Below are 22,941 nucleotides of genomic sequence, written 5' to 3' on the forward strand. Positions count from 1 at the left end.
CATTGTTCATCCTTCAAGAAGCGGTCCCTCCCAAAGACCTAGCACATCTACGCCCGTTCACTCGTGCAAAGGATTGTCGGTAGCACATTGTTTCAATGTACAACGGGAGCTCAAGCATTCAACGGTCCAACTTTGAAGTGGTCCTTAATGAGGCCGATGAATTTGTGATGCTTGAAGATGAGGATCCGCGTGATCTTTACTGGAGGGTGACTACTCTTGCGGTTTCTCTCCAAGACCATGGAAGCAAGGATATGGATGACACTTGGATCAAGTGCAAGTTCCTCAAGGCCATCATGCCCTTCAACAAGGCCATGTCTTTCGTGATTCTTCAAAGGCCGAACTTTCACTGCTTAACCTCAAGTGAAGTGTTGGATGAGTTTATTACCATGAACATCATGAACAAGACCGCCGACAATGCTCTTGCTTGTGTCCGGTCAAAGAAAAGCAATACATCCCTTTCTTTGAAGGCCAAGGCAATCTCGGAAGAAGAAGAGGAGGAAGAAGAAGAGTGTGGCCCCGAGGACACCAAGTATGCTTACCATGAGCACATGGCTCTTGCGTCAAGTCAATTTTGGAGCAACAAGAGGAACTCAAGACCCAACTTCACCAAGAACAACTCAAGTGGGTCAAAGAGTAAGCAACATGTAAGAACTTGTTACAATTGTGGCAATGTGAGTCACTTTGCGGTGGATTGCCCTTATGAGAAGAGGAAGGCAATGGTGGCAAACTCATTCGGAAGGATAAAACCAAGTCTTTCCCTAGCAAGAACAACTTCACTAAGAAGCCTCCTCCAAAGGGCTTGGTGGCACTAGAAGAGTATGCCTCCGATGATGATGAGGAAGATACAAGTGGATAAGGAATGGCAATGGCAACCATTGCTATTGCTATATCTTCCCCCCTCCAAGGTGTCTCTCTTCGGCGCCCCCAAGGAAACCACCATTGCCAAGTGTCTCATGACCAAAGGTATCAACAAGGTAACTCCTAACATCAAAAGCACCATCATTACTACTCCTTTGTTGTTAGATTGTGTTGATGATAGTGAGGTGGATAAAGTTGATGAGAATGAGTTCACCAAGTTTGTGAGCAAGCTCAAGGGTGATTCCAAGAAGCACTTTGTTGCTCTCTTGGAACAACTTGGTGAGGCTAATGATATCATTGAGTCTCATGAGGATACTATCTCCAAGTTGGAGGAGCATAGTCATGACTATGCCGATGAAATTGCGGATCTTTCCATTGCTCTAAAGGAAGAGAAAGATCTTCGTTTGACTCTTGAGGAGTCACACAACGTTGGTCATGCTAAATTGCAAAAAGATCTTGATCATGCTATTGTTCTTACTCGTGTGCTTAAATCCGAGAAAGCCAAACTGGGGGTTGGCCATGCTAGACTCAAGTAAGATTTTGATACACTTGACAAGGCTCACAAGGTCTTGAAGGGTGTTCATGACTCTCTCAAAGAGTCTCATGATCAACTCCAAGTTAAGCTAACCAAGGAGATTTCCACTTGTCCTCCTTTTGTTCTAATTGATAATGTTCATGCTACTAACCCTTGTTGTGAGCATGTGCACCTTGTGTAGGAAAATGCTAAGTTGAAAGAGCAATTTGAGAAAGGCCTTGTGTCTTGCATACAAGGTGAAAAGAATCTTAATGACCTTTTGAGCAATCAAAAGGAAGTTGTAGGAAAAGAAGGATTGGGTTTTGCAACCAAGTCAAAGAAGAAGAAGAAGAACAACAACACCAAACAACCTCCTCTGATCAAGAAGACATTTGTCAAGGCGGGTGAGGGTACTCATGAGAAGAAGAATAACAAGGAAGTGGATAGTGGAACCAAGAAGGGTAAAACGACTCCTACCAACAAAGCCGACGACTTTAACCCCTCTTATGTTTTATGCCGTGCTCATGATGGACATGTCTATGCTAAATTTGTTGGTTCTTATTATGAGTAAATTGAATGGTCTATTTGGGTTCCTAAGACCCTTGTCACTAACCTCAAAGGACCCATTCAAGAATGCCAAGCATTGATCTCTTGTAGGAGTTTGCTTCTGGTGGAGTGTCATGGTTGCTTGATAGTGGAGCAACAAATCATTTGACCAGGAGCAAGGACTTGGTGGTGGATGTGCATCCAATTCCATCTATGCCCACCCATGTCCAATTTGGTGATGCCTCAGCTTCTAAGGTATTGGGACTTGGCAAGGTGGTCATCTCTCAAGATTTAACTATTGAGAAAGTCATGCTTGTTGAGTCCCTTGCATACAATTTACTTTCCGTTCGTCAACTTGCACTTATGGGCTTTGCAACATTCTTTGATCTTGATACCGTGGCCCTTTTGTGGAGCAAGACTCTTAAAGTAGCATTTGTTGGGCATGTCAAGAACAGTCTCTATGCGGTGAACTTTTTGGAGCGTCCCACTAAGATAGCGACTTGCCTAATGGCTAAAGTTGATGTGGGTTGGCTTTGGCATCACCGACTAGCCCATGTCCATATGAGATCTTTGCAAAGTCTCCTCAAAAGGGATCACGTCCGTGGACTAACAAATGTGAGTTTTGCCAAAGACCATGCTTGCAGTGCTTGTTTTGAAGGAAAGCTTCATGAAACGGCTCACCATCCCACAACTATCATCTATTCAAAGAGGCCCTTGGAGATCCTTCACATGGATCTCTTTGGACCTCCATCCTTTGATAGTCTTGGTGGAAGAAAGTATTGCTTGGTGATTGTAGATGACTATTCAAGATATACATGGGTATACTTCTTCAAGAGGAAGAGTGGGACTCAACAAACCGTCATCAACTTTGCAAATGAAGCTCAATGTCAACATAATGCAAAGATCTTGATGATTAGAAGCAACAACACCGAGTTCAAGAACTACACCTTGGATGAGTTTCTTATTGACGAGGGGATCAAGCACCAATATGCCGCACCCTATACCCCTCAACAAAATGGTGTGGCGGAGAGGAAGAACCGAACATTGATGGATGCGGCAAGGACCATGATGGCGGAATTCAAGTCTCCGTACAACTTTTGGGCCGAAGCCATCAACACCGCATGCCATGCATCCAGTAGGCTCTACCTCCGCAAAGGCTTGAACAAGAATCCATAAGAGATACTTACCGGCAAAAGCCCAATCTCAAGTACTTCCGGGTGTTCGGTTGTAAGTGTTTCATTCTCAATAAAGGTGTTCGTTTGTCTAAATTCAAACCTAGAGCTCAAGAGGGCATATTTGTTGGTTATGCTACAAACTCTCATGCTTACTGTGTCCTCAACAAGTCCACCAGACTGATTGAGGAGACATGTAATATAGAGTTTGATGATAATAATGGCTCCCAAGTGGAGCAAAGTGGTCTTTGTGATGTAGGTGATGAAATTCCTCCTCAAGCCATAAGAAGAATGGGGATTGGTCAAATACTTCCAATTGAGGAACCTCTTGTGGCCGAAGGAGAAGGACAATGCTCTAATCAAGTGGAGCCATTACCTATACTAGGCCCACACACTTCCAAAGAACAAAATGAAGGCCCTAAACCTAATGAACAAGATCATGGGCAAGATCAACCCCATGGAGGGGGTGATGTGCCAAATAATTTCCAAGATCAAGTTCATGCCTCCGAGCGCGTTCAAGGTCAAGAGCAAGCTCAAGATGTGCAAGATCAAGAGCCAACTCAAGGTCAAGAGCAAGCTCAAGACGGTGCTCAAGATCAAGAGCAAGCTCAAGATCAAGAGCAAACCCAAGACGGTGATCAAGATGTGCAAGATAATCCTCAAATGCCCACTGAGGAACTTTTGGAGCGCCGCGCCGCTAAACTGGCTTCCAAGATAAAGCATCAACAACATGCCATGGAGAATGTGCTTGGAAGCTTGAGAAAAGGGGTAACTACTCGCAAACAGTCGTCAAACTTATGTGAGCATCACGCGTTTGTTTTGTGTGTTGAACCCCAAAAGGTACATGAGGCTGTTGATGATGAGGATTGGCTTGAAGCAATGCATGATGAACTCAATGACTTTGAGCGCAATGAAGTTTGGGATTTAGTACCAAGGCCATCGGAGGAACATAATGTTATTGGAACCAAATGGGTCTTCAAGAACAAGCAAGATGCAAATGGTGTGGTTGTTCGAAACAAGGCAAGGTTGGTGTCACAAGGCTACTCCCAAGTCGAGGGTATTGACTACGGTGAAACCTTTGCCCCCGTTGCTCGTCTTGAATCCATTCGCATGTTGATTGCTTATGCTTCTCATCATGACTTTAAATTGCAACAAATGGATGTGAAAAGTGCATTTTTTAATGGTCCTTTGAATGAGTTGGTATATGTCAAACAACCTCCAGGATTCGAGGATCCCAAATTCCCCACTCATGTATACAGACTCAAAAAGGCGCTCTATAGCCTTAAGCAAGCCCCACGTGCGTGGTATGAGCACCTTACCGAGTTGTTGCAAGATCATGGGTTTGAAATTGGGAAAATTGACCCCACTCTTTTTACTAAGAGGGTCAAAGGGGATTTGTTCATATGCCAACTATATGTTGATGATATTATCTTTGGTTCTCCTAACAAATCTTTCAATGATGATTTTGCCGCACTAATGACTGAGAAGTTTAAGATGTCTATGATGGGAGAGTTAAAGTTCTTTCTCAGGTTCGAAATCAAGCAAAGAAGAGAAGGAACTTTCATCAACCAAGCCAAGTACACACAAGACATGCTCAAGAAATTCAAGCTAGATGATGTCAAACCGGTCAAGTTTCCAATGCCCACCAAATGCAAGCTTGACAGTGATCCAAATGGTAAAGCGGTGGATCAAAAGGTATATCGTTCCATGATTGGATCCTTGCTTTACCTTTGTGCATCTAGACCGGATATCATGTTGAGTGTGGGAATTTGTGCACGGTTTCAAGCCGTACCTAAGGAAAGCCACTATGTGGCGGTCAAGCGAATCTTTTGATATTTGGATCATACCCCAAACTTTGGCTTATGGTACCCCAAAGGAGCAAGCTTTGATCTCATTGGTTACTCAAATTCGGATTGGGCGAGAGATTGTGTGGATAGGAAGTCAACTTCCGGAGGGTGCCAATTCCTTGGTCGCTCTTTGGTGAGTTGCTCTTCAAAGAAGAAAAATTGTATATCTCTCTCATCCATCGAGGCTGAGTATGTAGCCGCCGCAAGTTGTTGTGCACAATTGCTATGGATGAGGCAAAATTTAAAGGATTACGGTGTCACTTGTGACAAAGTGCCTCTTCTATGTGACAATGAAAGTGCAATCAAGATTTCTCACAATCCGGTGCAACATAGCAAGACGAAGCATATTGAGATTCGCCACCATTTTATTCGAGATCACATCAAGCATGGATATTTATATCATCTACATAAACACTCAAGAGCAATTAGCGAATATTTTCACGAAGCCTCTAGATGAAGCAAGATTCTCGAGTTAAGGCATGAGCTAAATATCATTGATTCGAGCAATGTGGCTTGAATCTAGGCACACCCCACCACACTCATCATTATATCTTGTTTTAGATGTACGCATGGACATAGGGGGAGTATTGTTCTCTCAATGAACTCTTCCGCCCCCATTACGCATAAATTGATCACGTCTTTCACGTTAGCCCTTTTTATGGTAATTGTGATTCAAAGATGAGTTTTGGTCATGGGCCCAAGGTTAAAATCTTCGCGGTACCATACCACTTGACTCAAACATAGGTGGCCTCGGCCACCACCCTCTCTTTGAGAGTTGTGTGGTTTTTGTTTCTTGTCCTCTCATGGGCATTTTTCTGCCTTTGAGTTTGCTCCCTCACCTCTTCGTGTGTTCTCCTTGCTTGAGCTAAGCCTGTTTTCTATCTAGTCTTTGAGTTGTTGACTGGGTGGTACTACCGCTGGAGGCGCACGGTACTACTGCTGATGGACATCAAGAGGTACTATCGCCCGCCCGAGCGGTACTACCGCTGCGAGGTGGGACTGGGGGGTTATGTTGGGGCAGGGGGAGTTTCTTTCTCCCCCATACCATTCACTTGACCCTCTCGTCTTGTTCGTGCGCCAGCAACGAACTCACCGTAGGAGGGTGCCGGTGGGCCGCCTACTCCGGGCCGTCTTTCACCTTTTCCTCCGGTGGGATCAATCCCCACCCCTTCCTCCAGCCATGGATGCTGGTATTGCCCCCGATATCCTGCTCTTTGCTTCTAGGTTTCAGATCTAGTCTTTAGGGGCAATAGGCTTTGCATTCATCGATTTTTGGCCAAATCGAGGTTTGAGTAGGATGGTGAAGGCTACTAGACAGTTTGGATTGATGTTTGGTAGGTTTATTTTTGAATTTGGCATCCCAGCAGTACCGGATTTGGCCGCGGCAGTAGGAAAACCGCCGTTCCCTGCCTGGAGCGGTACTACCATTCCCCTGGAGCGGTACTACCGCTTCCAGAGCGCGGTACTACCGTTGGATGTCAACTTCCACCATACTCGTACCAAATGTTGGTCCTTGTTACTTCATTTTCTGGTGGCTTATGCTCGTTCGCTCATGTTGTTTCTTGTGTTCATGTGTTTGGTTCCAGGTGATGGCCCTTCAGAGCAACCTGTCTGTCGTGTCAACCCTGGGTGTACTAGTTCAAAGTGCTATCGTACTTCTGAGTCAGGGGCTGCTTCCTCAAGTGTTCCTCCTCCTCAGCCCAAGAAGACTGTTGCAAACAAGCCCAAGCCTAGGGCCAAGTCTGTGACAGAGATGACTGCAAAGGAGTTCTAGGAAAGGCACCGGCGCAACCCATGCAGAAGATCAAGAACCCACTTTGATCAACCGCCCGTTCTGGAACCATTTTTAGTGGGCAATCTATTTTGATGTGATCAAAGAAAAGAAGAATCTCTATGTTGATGTCCGCTCCATCGACATTGCCTATATGGAGAAGGATCCTGCCTACTTTCGCGAAGCTCTGCAGATGTGTACTCAGCTGAATATTCTCAGGATCATGGAGTTCAACAAGGACCTTGATGCGGATTTGGTGGCTCAATTTTATGCCACGGTTCATCTGGGCACTGATGCGGAAAGGACCTTGACTTGGATGACTAATGGCAAATTTCTGTCTGTCAAATGGAAGGCATTCATGGAATTGTTTGGGATTGAAGATCAAGGGCTTGAGCACCCGGTTGGCTTTCGTCCTCACCAGAAGACAACTTCTACTCACAAGCAAGCTCTTTGGTTGTTCTACACTGTGAATATTAACCCCGAGACACAAAGGAGACGTATGAGCCGCCTGCCTACCTGGACATCCTTCATCGCATCTTCAGGGAGACTCTTTTCCCACGCATTGGGAACTTGGATATGGTTCACTCATTTCTTGTGGACATGTTACTTTTCTGTCAGCATGAGAAGGAAGAAAACACTGGAGATTCCTTGGATATCTCTCATGTCATGTGGTCTGAGCTTCTCTCCGCTATCTCCGAGCGCAAGTGCCCGATCTATGGTCCTTTTCTCATGTTGCTTATTGAGAAGGCTTGGGAGCACACTTATCCTGGTGTCGTGCTGGAGACTAGCAAGTTGATCCCTCATGAGATCAAGCGTCTGAGGAAGAAGGAGAACTAGGGCACTTCGGTTCCGAAGTCTGGGATTCCGTTAGGAGCTGACAAGGCTGAGGCAGAGGCTGATGCTGACATTGATTTGGACTATGTGCCCTCTAGAGCGGATCCCTCATGGGCAAAGAAGCTCAAGTGCAAGATTAAGAAACTTTTCTACATGGAGTCTCATGGTCAGTATATGGCTCATGTGTCTGAGAAGAAGGCTAGGAGTCGCCACAAGGAGATCATGCATCAGTTTGGTGCGACAGTTGCCAGCGGTTCTGAGGGCAAGATCACCAATGAGGAGTGGGTTCAGCAGCACTGCCCTTGGTCAGACTTAGACACTGAGCAGACCCTGCCGATGACGGAGGAGTGGACGATCACGCATGGATGTGATGATGGAGATCGTCAGTTGTGTTATCACCTATGGCCGTAGCAGCACTCTTTGCCCTTTTGGTGTCTCGATGCCAAAGGGGAAGAGAGTTTAGGGATTTGTCGAGTTGCGAGTGTGTCTTTTTTTGCCTTGTATTTCTCTCTCGCAAACTCTTTTCTCGTCTTTTGCTTTGGTTTGGTTTGTGCTTGTGAGACCTAGTAGCCTATCATATGGTGTGAGACATATGCTACCCTATCCTATTATTATCTTTTTATGTCGAGTACTTTAGTAGTTTGTGAGTTCATGCTTATCTCATATGTCTACTTTGCTCACTTGCTACTCTATTGCATCCTAGCTCATATATGTCTCACCTTTTATGCAAATGTTGTCAGACTATAAAATATAGTGGGAGTGTTGATCCTAGTGTGTGTACTTTGCAATCCAAAGGCACCTCTAATTAAGTGCACACATCTAGGGGGAGCCCTTCTATATTTTGTAGTCTCTGGGATTTGCTTATTCTCATGTCATTCCTTGTTGCAAATCCCGTGTTTTTATCAATCCACCAAAAAGGGGGAGATTGTTAGGGCATGTCTCTCTCTAAGTAGTTTTGGTGATTGATGACAACGCGTTTGCAGACTAATCATCTGTGTTGAGTTTTTTAGAGATTCATTCTTTGGCATGGGACGATTCTTTCCCCTCGGAGCCTTAAGTGAAGACGGTGTAGTCTCTTTCGTTTCGGTTTTGGTGGACTTGAGTCATAGGAGACACCGTACTATTAAGGGGGGGCTCCACAATGGAAAGGCCAGGGTGGAATCAACACGTACACTTCATTTTTGCACCCCAGCTCCTTTCCTCTCCTTGGAGTTTGTCATTTCGACGGAAGTGGAGATTGTGAGGAGATAGCGGTAGTACCACCGCCAGAGTGGTAGTACGGCCCATGGTCCTAAAGCGGCAGTACCGCTGTCCTACAGCGGTAGCACCGCCTGGGTGCATCAGCGGCAGTACCGTCCTAGTTTGGCACCGCTAGCGCCTCCATTCAAGGATATCTCTTCTTGTGTTGAGCTGTGTGGCAGTAGTATCAGCAGTAGCAGCGGTAGTACCACCCTGAGTAGTAGTACCACGGCCACCACCGCTACTAGTGCCACCCAAACCCTCTTTCTCTTTCACATTCTCCCTCTTATGCCTCTGCTCTCAGTCTCCACGGTAGTACCGCTGGTGGTCACGGTAGTACCACAGCTACCAGCAGTAGTACCGCTCCACTGAGCAGTAGTACTGCTCTGTGCGGGCTGAAGAGGGGGTAACGGTTGGATTGGTTCCCCCACTATAAAAGGAGGTCTTCTTCTCCAAGTTGACTAACCTCTTTTCCCCCAAGCTCCATTGTTGCTCCAAAGCTCATTTTTTCCCGATCTCTCTCCCTAGCCAATCAAACTTGTTGATTTTCTAGGGATTGGTTGAGAAGGCTGCTACATCTTGAGCTTGCGCTGGTTTTCCTTGAAGAGGAAAGGGTGATGCAGCAATAGTAGCGTAAGTATTTCCCTCAGTTTTTGAGAACCAAGGTATCAATCCAGTAGGAGGCTCCTCAAAAGTCCCACACACCTACACAAACAAACAAAGAACTCGCAACCAACGCAATAAAGGGGTTGTCAATCCCTTCACGGCCACTTGCAAAAGTGAGATCTAATAGAGATAGTATGATAAGATAAAATATATTTTTGGTATTTTATAATATAGATGCAAAAGGTAAAGATGCAAATAAAAGTAGATTGGAAGCAAATATGATAAGAGATAGACCCGGAGGCCATAGGTTTCACTAGTGGCTTCTCTCAAGATAGCATAAGTATTACGGTGGAGAACGAATTACTGTCGAGCAATTGATAGAAAAGCGAATAGTTATGAGATTATCTAGGCATGATCATGTATATAGGCATCACGTCCGTGACAAGTAGACCGACTCCTACCTGCATCTACTACTATTACTCCACATATCGACCGACTCCTGCCTGCATCTAGAGTATTAAGTTCATAAGAACAGAGTAACGCCTTAAGCAAGATGACATGATGTAGAGGGATAAACTCAAGCAATATGATATAAACCCCATATTTTTATCCTCGATGGCAACAATACAATACATGCCTTGCTGCCCCTGCTGTCACTGGGAAAGGACACCGCAAGATTGAACCCAAAGCTAAGCACTTCTCCCATGGCAAGAAAGATCAATCTAGTGGGCCAAACCAAACTGATAATTCGAAGAGACTTGCAAAGATAACTCAATCATACATAAAAGAATTCAGAGAAGATTCACATATTATTCATAGATAAACTTGATCATAAACCCACAATTCATCGAATCTCGACAAACACACCGCAAAAAGAGTTTACATCGAATAGATCTCCACAAGAGAGGGGGAGAACATTGTATTGAGATCCACAAAGAGAGAAGAAGCCATCTAGCTAATAACTATGGACCCGTAGGTCTGTGGTAAACTACTCACAACTCATCGGAGGGGCTATGGTTTTGATGTAGAATCCCTCCATGGTCGATTCCCCCTCCGGCGGAGCGCCGACGAAGGCTCCAAGATGGGATCTCACGGATACAGAAGGTTACGGTGGTGGAAATTGTGTTTCGTTGGCTCCTTGGATGTTTTCGGGGTACATAGGCTTATATAGGAGGAAGAAGTACGTCGGTGGCCGCCCGAGGGGCCCACGAGACAGGGGGCGCGCCCTATAGGGGGGGGGGCTCCTATCTCGTGGAGGCCTCGGCTGCTTCTTAACTTGCACTCCAAGTCCTCTGGATCATGTTCGTTCCAAAAATCACGCTCTCGAAGTTTTCATTCCGTTTGGACTCCGTTTGATATTCCTTTTCTTTGAAATACTGAAATAGGCAAAAAAACAGCAATACGGGTTGGGCCTCCGGTTAGTAGGTTAGTCCCAAAAATGATATAAATGTGTAAAATAAAGCCCATAAACATCCAAAAGGGGTAATATAATAGCATGGAATAATAAAAAAATTATAGATACGTTGGAGACGTATCAAGCATCCCCAAGCTTAATTCCTGCTCATCCTTGAGTAGGTAAATGATAAAAAGAGAATTTTTGATGTGGAATGCTACCTAGCATAATTCTCAATGTAATTTTCTTTATTGTGGCATGAATGTTCAGATCCAAATGATTCAAAATAAAAGTTCATATTGATAAAATAAATAGTAACACTTCAAGCATACTAATCAAGGTAATCATGTTTTCTCAAAATAACATGGGAAAAGAAAGTTCATCCCTACAAAATGATATAGTTAGGCTATGCTTCATTTTCGTCACACAAAGATGTTCCCAAATTCTATACCCCCGATGACAAGCCAAGCAATTGTTTCATACTTAAATAATCTCAAACTTTTTCAACCTTCACACAATACATGAGCGTGAGCCATGGATATAGCACTATGGGTGGAATAGAATATGATGATGGGGATTGTGTGGAGAAGACAAAAAGGGAGAAAGTCTCACATTGACGAGGATAATCAACGGGCTATGGAGATGCCCATCAATTGATGTCAACATGAGGAGTAGGGATTGAAGGAAATATGCCCTAGAGGCAATAATAAAGTTATTATTTATTTCCTCATATCATGATAAATGTTTATTATTCATGCTAGAATTGTATTAACCGGAAACATGATACATGTGTGAATACATAGACAAACTTAATGTCACTAGTATGCCTCTACTTGACTAGCTCATTAATCAAAGATGGTTATGTTTTCTAACCATAGACATGTGTTGTCATTTGATTAATGGGATCACGTCATTAGGAGAATGATGTGATTGACTTGACCCATTCCGTTAGCTTAGCACTTGATCGTTTAGTATGTTGCTATTGCTTTCTTCGTGACTTATACAAGTTCCTACAACTATGAGATTATGCAACTCCCGTTTATCGGAGGAACACTTTGTGTGCTACCAAACATCACAATGTAACTGCGTGATTATAAAGGAGCTCTACAGGTGTCTCCAAAGGTACATGTTGAGTTGGCGTATTTCGAGATTAGGTTTTGTCACTCCGATTGTCGGAGAGGTATCTCTGGGCCCTCTCGGTAATGCACATCACTATAAGCCTTGCAAGCAATGTAGCTAAAGAGTTAGTTACAGAATGATGCATTACGTAATGAGTAAAGAGACTTGCTGGTAACGAGATTGAACTAGGTATTAGGATACCGATGATCGAATCTCGGGCAAGTAACATACCGATGACAAAGGGAACAATGTATGTTGTTATGCGGTTTGACCGATAAAGATCTTCGTAGAATATGTAGGAGCCAATATGAGCATCCAGGTTCCGCTATTGGTTATTGACCGAAAACGGTTCTCGGTCATGTCTACATAGTTCTCGAACCTGTAGGGTCCGCACGCTTAAGGTTTCGATGACAGTTATATTATGAGTTTATGAGTTTTGATGTACCGAAGTTTGTTCGGAGTCCCGAATGTGATGACTGAAATGACGAGGAGTCTCAAAATGGTCGAGACATGAAGATTGATATATTGGAAGCCTATATTTGGATGTCGGAAGTGTTCCGGGTGAAAACGGGATTTTACCGGAGTACCGGGAGGTTACCAGAACCCCCCGGGAGCTTAATGGACCTACATGGGCCTTAGTGGAAATAGAGGGCAGCAAGGGGAGTGTGGGGCACGCCCCCCAAGGCCCAAACCGAATTGGTTTAGGGCAAGGGGGGCTGGCCCCCTCTTTCATTCTCCTCCTCTCCGTTTCCTTCCCCTCTCCTAGTCCAACAAGGAAGGAGGGAGTCCTACTCCCGGTGGGAGTAGGACTCCCCACGGCGTGCCCCCTCCTCGGCCGGCCGCCCCCTCCCCCCTTGCTCCTTTATATACGGGGGCAGGGGGCACGTCTAAGACACAACAATTGATCACTTGATCTCTTAGCCGTGTGCTGTGCCCCCCTCCACCATAGTCCTCCTCGATAATATTGTAGCGGTGCTTAGGCGAAGCCCTGCGATGGTAGAACATCAAGATCGTCACCACGCCGTCGTGCTGACGGAACTCTTCCCCGACATTCTGTTGGATCGGAGTACGGGGAACGTCATCGAGCTGAACGTGTGCTAGAACTCGGAGGTGCCGTAGTTTCGGTGCTTGATCGGTCGGGCCGTGAAGACGTACGACTACATCAACCACGTTGTTCTAACGCTTCCACTTTCGGTCTACGAGGGTACATGGATAACACTCTCCCATCTCGTTGCTATGCATCACCATGATCTTGCGTGTGCATAGGAATTTTTTTGTAATTACTACGTTCCCCAACAGTGGCATCCGAGCCAGGTTTTATGCGTAGATGTTATATGCACGGGTAGAAAACAAGTGAGTTGTGGGCGATACAAGTCATACTGCTTACCAGCATGTCATACTTTGGTTCAGCGGTATTGTTGGATGAAGCGGCCCGGACCGACATTACGCGTACGCTTACACGAGACTGGTTCTATCGACGTGCTTTGCACACAGGTGGCTGGCAGGTGTTTGTTTCTCCAACTTTATTTGAACCAAGTGTGGCTACGCCCGGTCCTTGCGAAGGTTAAAACAACACTAACTTGACGAACTATCGTTGTGGTTTGATGCATAGGTAAGAACCGTTCTTGCTCAGCCCGTAGCAGCCTCGTAAAATTTGCAACAACAAAGTAGAGGACGTCTAACTTGTTTTTGCAGGGCATGTTGTGATGTGATATGGTCAAGACGTGATACTATATTTTATTGTATGAGATGATCATGTTTTGTAACCGAAGTTATCGGCAACTAGCAGGAGCCATATGGTTGTCGCTTTATTGTATGAAATGCAAACGCCCTGTAATTGCTTTACTTTATCACTAAGCGGTAGCGATAGTCGTAGAAGCAATAGATGGCGTAAACGACAATGATGCTATGATGGAGATCAAGGTGTCGCAGCGGTAACGATGGTGATCACGACGGTGCTTCGGAGATGGAGATCACAAGCACAAGATGATGATGGCCATATCATATCACTTATATTGATTGCATGTGATGTTTATCCTTTATGCATCTTATCTTGCTTTGATTGACGGTAGAATTTTAAGATGATCTCTCACTAATTATCAAGAAGTGTTCTCCCTGAGTATGCACCATTGCGAAAGTTCTTCGTGCTGAGACACCACGTGATGATCGGGTGTGATAGGCTCTATGTTCAAATACAACGGGTGCAAAACAGTTGCACACGCGGAATACTCAGGTTAAACTTGTTGAGCCTAGCATATACAGATAAGGCCTCGGAACACGGAGACCGAAAGGTCGAACATGAATCATATAGTAGATATGATCAACGTAGTGATGTTCACCATTGAAAACTACTCCATCTCATGTGATGATCAGACATGGTTTAGTTGATTTGGATCATGTGATTACTTAGATGACTAGAGAGATGTCTGTCTAAGTGGGGGTTCTTTAGTAATATAATTAATTGAACTTAAATTTATCATGAACTTAGTACCTGATAGTATTTTGCTTGTCTATGTTTGTTGTAGATAGATGGCTCGTGTTGTTGTTCCGTTGAATTTTAACGCGTTCCTTGAGAAAGCTAAGTTGAAAGATGATGGTAGCAATTACACAGGCTGGGTCCGTAACTAGAGGATTATCCTCATTGCTGCACAGAAGAATTACGTCCTGGAAGCACCGCTGGGTGCCAGGCCTACTGCAGATGCAACTGACAATGTTATGAACGTCTGGCAGAGCAAAGCTGATGACTACTCAATAGTTCAGCGTGCCATGCTTTACGGCTTAGAACCAGGACTTCAACGATGTTTTGAACATCATGGAGCATATGAGATGTTCCGGGAGTTGAAGTTAATATTTCAAGCAAATGCCCAGATTGAGAGATATGAAGTCTCCAATAAGTTCTATAGCTGTAAGATGGAGGAGAATAGTTCTGTCAGTGAACATATACTCAAAATGTCTGGGTATAATAATCACTTGATTCAATTGGGAGTTAATCTTCCTAATGGTAGTGTCATTGAAAGAATTCTTCAATCACTGCCACCAAGCTACAAGAGCTTCATGATGAACTATAATATGCAAGGGATGGACAAGACTATTCCCGAGCTCTTCGCAATGCTAAAGGCTGCGGAGGTAGAAATCAAGAAGGAGCATCAAGTGTTGATGGTCAATAAGACCACCAGTTTCAAGAAAAAGGGTAAAGGGAAGAAGAAGGGGAACTTCAAAAAGAACAACAAGCAAGTTACTGCTCAAGAGAAGAAACCCAAATCTGGACCTAAGCCTGAGACTGAGTGCTTCTACTGCAAGCAGACTGGACACTGGAAGCGGAACTGCCCCAAGTATTTGGCGGATAAGAAGGATGGCAAGGTGAACAAAGGTATATGTGATATACATGTTATTGATGTGTACCTTACTAATGCTCGCAGTAGCACCTGGGTATTTGATACTGGTTCTGTTGCTAATATTTGCAACTCGAAACAGAGACTACGGATTAAGCGAAGATTGGCTAAGGACAAGGTGATGATGCGCGTGGGAAATGGTTCCATAGTCGATGTGATCGCGGTCGGCACGCTACCTCTACATCTACCATCGGGATTAGTTTTAGACCTGAATAATTGTTATTTGGTGCCAGCGTTGAGCATGAACATTATATCTGGATCTTGTTTGATGCAAGACGGTTATTCATTTAAATCAGAGAATAATGGTTGTTCTATTTATATGAGTAATATCTTTTATGGTCATGCACCCTTGAAGAGTGGTCTATTTTTATTAAATCTCGATAGTAGTGATACACATATTCATAATGTTGAAGCCAAAAGATGCAGAGTTGATAATGATAGTGCAACTTATTTGTGGCATTGCCGTTTGGGTCATATTGGTGTAAAGCGCATGAAGAAACTCCATACTGATGGACTTATGGAATCACTTGATTATGAATCACTTGGTACTTGCGAACCGTGCCTCATGGGCAAGATGACTAAAACGCTGTTCTCCGGAACTATGGAGCGAATAGCTGATTTGTTGGAAATCGTACATACCGATGTATGTGGTCCAATGAATATTGAGGCTCGCGGCGGGTATCGTTATTTTCTCACCTTCATAGATGATTTGAGCAGATATGGGTATATCTACTTGATGAAACACAAGTCTGAAACATTTGAAAAGTTCAAAGAATTTCAGAGTGAAGTGGAAAATCATTGTAACAAGAAAATAAAGTTTCTACGATCTGATCGTGGAGGAGAATATTTGAGTTACGAGTTTGGTTTACATTTGAAGCAATGCAGAATAGTTTCGCAACTCACGCCACCCGGAACACCACAATGAAATGGTGTGTCCGAACGTCATAATCGTACTTTACTAGATATGGTGCAATCTATGATGTCTCTTACTGATTTACCGCTATCGTTTTGGGTTATGCTTTAGAGACGACCACATTCACGGTAAATAGGGCACCATCAATATCCATTGAGACGACGCCTTATGAACTATGGTTTGGCAAGAAACCAAAGTTGTCGTTTCTTAAAGTTTGGGGCTGCGATGCTTATGTGAAGAAACTTCAACCAGATAAGCTCGAACCCAAATCAGAGAAATGTGTCTTCATAGGATACCCAAAAGAGACTATTGGGTACACCTTCTATCACATATCTGAGGGCAAGATTTTTGTTGCTAAATTCGGATCCTTTCTAGAGAAGGAGTTTCTCTCAAAAGAAGTGAGTGGGAGGAAAGTAGAACTTGATGAGGTAACTGTACCTGCTCCCTTATTGGAAAGTAGTTCATCACAAGAACCGGCTCCTGTGACAACTACACCAATCAGTGAGGAAGCTAATGATATTAATCATGAAACTTCAGATCAAGTTACTACCGAACTTCGTAGGTCAATCAGAGTAAGATCCGCACCAGAGTGGTACGGTAATCCTATTCTGGAAGTCATGTTACTTGACCATGGAGAACCTACGAACTATGAGGAAGCGATGATGAGCCCATATTCCGCAAAATGGCTTGAGGCCATGAAATCTGAGATGGGATCCATGTATGAGAACAAAGTATGGACTTTGGTTGACTTGCCCGATGATCGGCAAGCCATCGAGAATAAATGGATCTTGAAGAAGAAGACTGACGCTGATGGTAATGTATCTGTCTACAAAGCTCGACTTGTTGCGAAAGGTTTTCGACAAGTTCAAGGGGTTGACTAGGATGAGACTTTCTCACCCATAGCAATGCTTAAGTCTGTACGAATCATGTTAGCAATTACCGCATTTTATGATTATGAAATTTGGCAAATGGATGTCAAAACTGCATTCCTGAATGGATTTCTGGAAGAAGAGTTGTATATGATGCAGCCGGAAGGTTTTTTCGATCCAAAAGGAGGTAACAAAGTGTGCAAGCTCCAGCGATCCATTTATGGACTGGTGCAAGCCTCTCGGAGTTGGAATAAACACTTTGATAGTGTGATCAAAGCATATGGTTTTATACAGACTTTTGGAGAAGCCTGTATTTACAAGAAAGTGAGTGGGAGCTCTGTAGCATTTCTGATATTATATGTAGATGACATATTGTTGATTGGAAATGATATAGAATTTCTGGATAGCATAAAGGGATACTTGAATAAAAGTTTTTCAATGAAAGACCTCGGTGAAGCTGCTTACATATTGGGCATCAGGATCTATAGAGATAGATCAAGGCGCTTAATTGGACTTTCACAAAGCACATACCTTGATAAAGTTTTGAAAAAGTTCAAAATGGATCAGGCAAAGAAAGGATTCTTGCCTGTATTACAAGGTGTGAAGTTGAGTCAGACTCAATGCCCGACCACAACAGAAGATAGAGAAAAAAATGAAAGATGTTCCCTATGCTTTAGCCATAGGCTCTATCATGTATGCAATGCTGTGTACCAGACCTGACGTATGCTTAGCAATAAGTTTGGTAGGGAGGTACCAAAGTAATCTAGGAGTGGATCACTGGACAACGGTCAAGAACATCCTGAAATACCTGAAAAGGACTAAGGATATGTTTCTCGTTTATGGAGGTGACAAAGAGCTAGTCGTAAATGGTTACGTCGATGCAAGCTTTGACACTGATCCGGATGATTCTAAATCACAAACCGGATACGTGTTTATATTGAATGGTGGAGCTGTCAGTTGGTGTAGTTCTAAACAAAGCATCGTGGCGGGATCTACATGCGAAGCGGAGTACATAGCTGCTTCGGAAGCAACAAATGAAGGAGTCTGGATGAAAGAGATCATTTCTGATCTAGGTGTCATACCTAGTGCATTGGGACCAATGAAGATCTTCTGTGGTAATACTGGTGCAATTGCCTTGGCAAAGGAATCCAGATTTCACAAGAGGACCAAGCACATCAAGAGACGCTTCAATTCCATCCGGGACCAAGTCCAGGTGGGAGACATAGAGATTTGCAAGATACATACGGATCTGAATGTTGCAGACCCGTTGACTAAGCCTCTTCCACGAGCAAAACATGATCAACACCAAGACTCTATGGGTGTTAGAATCATTACTGTGTAATCTAGATTATTGACTCTAGTGCAAGTGGGAGACTGAAGGAAATATGCCCTAGAGGCAATAATAAAGTTATTATTTATTTCCTCATATCATGATAAATGTTTATTATTCATGCTAGAATTGTATTAACCGGAAACATGATACATGTGTGAATACATAGACAAACTTAGTGTCACTAGTATGCCTCTACTTGACTAGCTCATTAATCAAAGATGGTTATGTTTCCTAACCATAGACATGTGTTGTCATTTGATTAACGGGATCACATCATTAGGAGAATGATGTGATTGACTTGACCCATTCCGTTAGCTTAGCACCCAATCATTTAGTATGTTGCTATTGCTTTCTTCATGACTTATACATGTTCCTATGACTATGAGATTATGCAACTCCCGTTTACCGAAGGAACACTTTGTGTGCTACCAAATGTCACAACGTAACTGGGTGATTATAAAGGAGCTCTACATGTGTATCCAAAGGTACATGTTGAGTTGGCGTATTTCGAGATTAGGTTTTGTCACTCCGATTGTCGGAGAGGTATCTCTGGGCCCTCTCGGTAATGCACATCACTATAAGCCTTGCAAGCAATGTAGCTAAAGAGTTAGTTACGAAATGATGCATTACGTAACGAGTAAAGATACTTGCCGGTAATGAGATTGAACTAGGTATTAGGATACCGATGATCGAATCTCGGGCAAGTAACATACCGATGACAAAGGGAACAATGTATGTTGTTATGCGGTTTGACCGATAAATATCTTCGTAGAATATGTAGGAGCCAATATGAGCATCCAGGTTCCGCTATTGGTTATTGACCGGAAACGGTTCTCGGTCATGTCTACATAGTTCTTGAACCCGTAGGGTCCGCACGCTTAAGGTTTCGATGATAGTTATATTATGAGTTTATGAGTTTTGATGTACCGAAGTTTGTTCGGAGTCCCAAATGTGATTACGGACATGACGAGGAGTCTCGAAATGGTTGATACATGAAGATTGATATACTGGAAGCCTATATTTGGATGTCGGAAGTGTTCCGGGTGAAATCGGGATTTTACCGGAGTACTGGGAGGTTACCGGACCCCCCGGGAGCTTAATGGGCCTACAAGGACATTTGTGGAAATAGAGGGCAGCAAGGGGAATGTGGGCGTGCCCCACAATGTGGCACCCCGGCTAAGAGAAAACCGGAACGCCCCGTATTCCAGCCCAGAGATCGAGGAGAAGTCTTCTGGAATACGGCACTGCTTAGCATAGAACAAACCAACTCTTTATTATTACACGAATATGAATACAAGGTTGCCGATATTACAATGAATAACATCGGTATGGCGACACTACGCTATCCTCAGTTGCTCTATGCAAGCAGCAGAACAACTCGAAGCAGCGAAACAACGACGAGGGTGGTGAACTCCACTCCGCAGGGACTCTGACTGGAACGCTGATCCTAGCTCGCACGAACGGAAACCACAACAAGCAAGCAATGAAATCCGGCATGACCTGCAAACTGGCATGGCATGCCAGGTCAGTACATTGAATGTACTTGCAAGCTCACGATAACCAGAAGCATTCAAGATAGACAACAGCATGGCAATTACAGGTTAAACAAGAATTATCATGAGATCATCAGAACAATATAACATGGCATGACCAATATAAACATGATACAACTAACACAACATGAACATATTAATCTGACATTACTAGCATGCAACATGATGACACTATATGGACCATTTATTGTGCTCGGGTTACCTCGTAACCAACACATGCATCACTTACCAACCTCAGACATCACACGATCATCTCAGGATCAAATCAAGCTTGGCATAAACAATACCATATCGATCATTAAATAACCACAAGGAGCTTGATCTTTACCCACGACTCTCGTACAGCATCACGAATATACAACAACTCAGTATCCTCGACACCACCGTGATCCTTACGGTGATCACCACCCGACCAACACTTGGCCCGTGATCCTTACGGCGATCACAACCCGACCACTACATGGCCCGTGATCCTTACGGCGATCACAACCCGACCAATACATGGCCCGTGATCCTTACGGCGATCACCACCCAACTTATCTCATTGTTATTAAGCACATTATTCTTATTACTGTTGATACATGGTGTGACCTTCTCTCGACCTGGGCCCTTATCCGCGGGCGCGGCTATCAATAGATTAAAAACACTCTGTAGAGGTTAGTACACTGTACCCACACTACGGAACTCATGGCCTCGCACTCCCATTCGTGTGGACCAACGGTGTTCCAACAAAACCGATCTACTGCCATGATACTCTCCCGGCCACTCTGACTCACTCCTCATTGAGCTAAGTCATGGGTGGCCCCGTGCCTACCTCCAGACACAACGACCACCGTCGTGGCCCAACACATAAACGATCCCACACGGGGATCCACCGGCTATAATAACTACGGGCACACAAGGTTATGCTCCACCTACCTGATCAGGGTAGCACGCGCCCATAACCTTCCCTCGTTGGAGGCACCAGTGAGAGGCACAACAATAGACCCAGTTAGGACTTTCCCATACCGGTAAGCGTGGTTGCACTGGTCAGCATCGATTCAGCGGCACCATGACTCAGCCAACAGATTTTCAAGTTCAATTTAATCCGGTTAACTTGAATGCAAATATGCTGAGCCATGATAAAATAACATGATGCCAACCATAATACATGAACATGATATCAACATCATCATGAGGGTATCACATAACTATCCACCATATCAACAATAACTCATATCCACTGAGCATGGCATACTGACTAGCATGACCATCACCAACATCAACATGTACTACTAACCAGCATAATCATATGAAAGGTAATACTAACAGGTATAACATGATCATAGAGTATAAGACAACATAACACAAAAGTGAACATGCAAATCTGAACATCACCGGAACAATGATAACCAACTTTTCAACAAGCAAACATTTATTAAAGATTCAAGTTGAAAACCATAGCTACTACATGACTATCATGCAAGTGGGTATTGTGGCTTGCCTGGGGGTGAAGAAGGCATCGGGGAGTAGTGCGGTGAAGCCGCGGAAAGATTCGCAGGAAATCATTCTCTCTCGGAGGAGGCTGAATAAGGGCAAGGGCATAAAGGTCATTTTCACAGTGTCAAACCATAGTGAAAGCATGACCAACAGAACGGGCTCGACGAAACGAAGAAGTGAGCATTGGATTCACCTCAAACGGAGTTACGGTTAAAAAGTTATAAGGGTTTTACTACCACAGACCTATCTGTAATGAAAAACTTTTCAACTAGGGGCCTGAACAGAAAAAGAGAAAATGTAAACAGAGGAATACGCTTTCACCTTATCCGTTTGAACAGTGGCGGGGCTGACGCGTGTGGGTCCCACGGGTGATGCCTGTCACTTATCCACGCTGGCGGGGCTCGGTCAACGCCTGAGGGGGCTGACCGGTGGGGTCCGCGCGTAGGTGGGGGGCCACCTGGCTCGTCTCCTTCTTCGTCCTGACGCTGCCCGATGGAGCAGAGGATGGGGCGAGCTCCGGTGACGACTGCCGGCGCTACAGGCCACCATTCGCGGCGCTCGGACCACCGGCGTGCTCGGGAGACGGAGCCGCGTCGGATGGGCCATTCCACGGACGCCGAGGAGGATTGGAGCGGCTAGGCGGTGGACTCCAGCAGAGATGGCCTTGGGTGAGATGGGGCTATGGGGCTACGGGGTACTCCGGCGAGGGGCAAGTAGGTGGGGAGGGTCAGGAGGTCGAGGGAACTCCTCCGGTGGTTACAGACAAGAGGGGGAGGGCCGGCATCGAGCTAATCTTGCCAGGCCAAGGCGGCGGCCATGGCGGTAGAGAGAGGGCAGGAGAGCTTCTCGAGCTCATTCGACTGGACAGGGAGGTTGCTGGGAGAGTGGTGAGGCTCGGGGTGAGCTCGGAGAGGCTCGGGGATTTCTATATATAGCCGGGGCGAGGAGGGCTGAGCTGGCACCGTCGGCGACGCGTATCCGGCGCCGCGGACTTGTGTGCTCATGCATCGACTCGGGGGAAGGCGACGGCGACGCACAGGGAGGAGCTCACGGGGTAGAAGGGGTCGAGGGACGCAGAGGAGAAACAGCCGAACGCCATTAAAGCCTTGGTCGGCCACAGTGCGTCCGTGGGCCCGCGGCGTTGAGCGCCAATGAGGAAGCGGACGGAGAGGGAGAGGGGTCCAGGGGAACGACGACGAGGAGAGGAATCCACTGGACATGATCACGGGCGCGAAGACAACGAGAGGGGGAGGGGCCCGAGCACAAACGGCCACTGGACGCGCTCATGGCATGCCAAAACGGTGGTCACCATCAGTGCTGGCATGTCCTGGAGGCAAATAGCTGGAAAACGTTGTCTAGTGGTAAGTCCTTCCTGGGTAGATATCAACTGAGGTGGTAACTTGGTTAAAGGCACTCTGGTTAAAAAGAAATAACCCTCTGAAGTTTACTGCAGTAAACTTCATCAGCTCAATGAGGTCAACAGGGACAAGCTATGGGCCAAAT

This window comes from Triticum dicoccoides, chromosome 4B (genome assembly GCF_002162155.2).
Source record: "Triticum dicoccoides isolate Atlit2015 ecotype Zavitan chromosome 4B, WEW_v2.0, whole genome shotgun sequence".
Classification (NCBI taxonomy): domain Eukaryota; kingdom Viridiplantae; phylum Streptophyta; class Magnoliopsida; order Poales; family Poaceae; genus Triticum; species Triticum dicoccoides.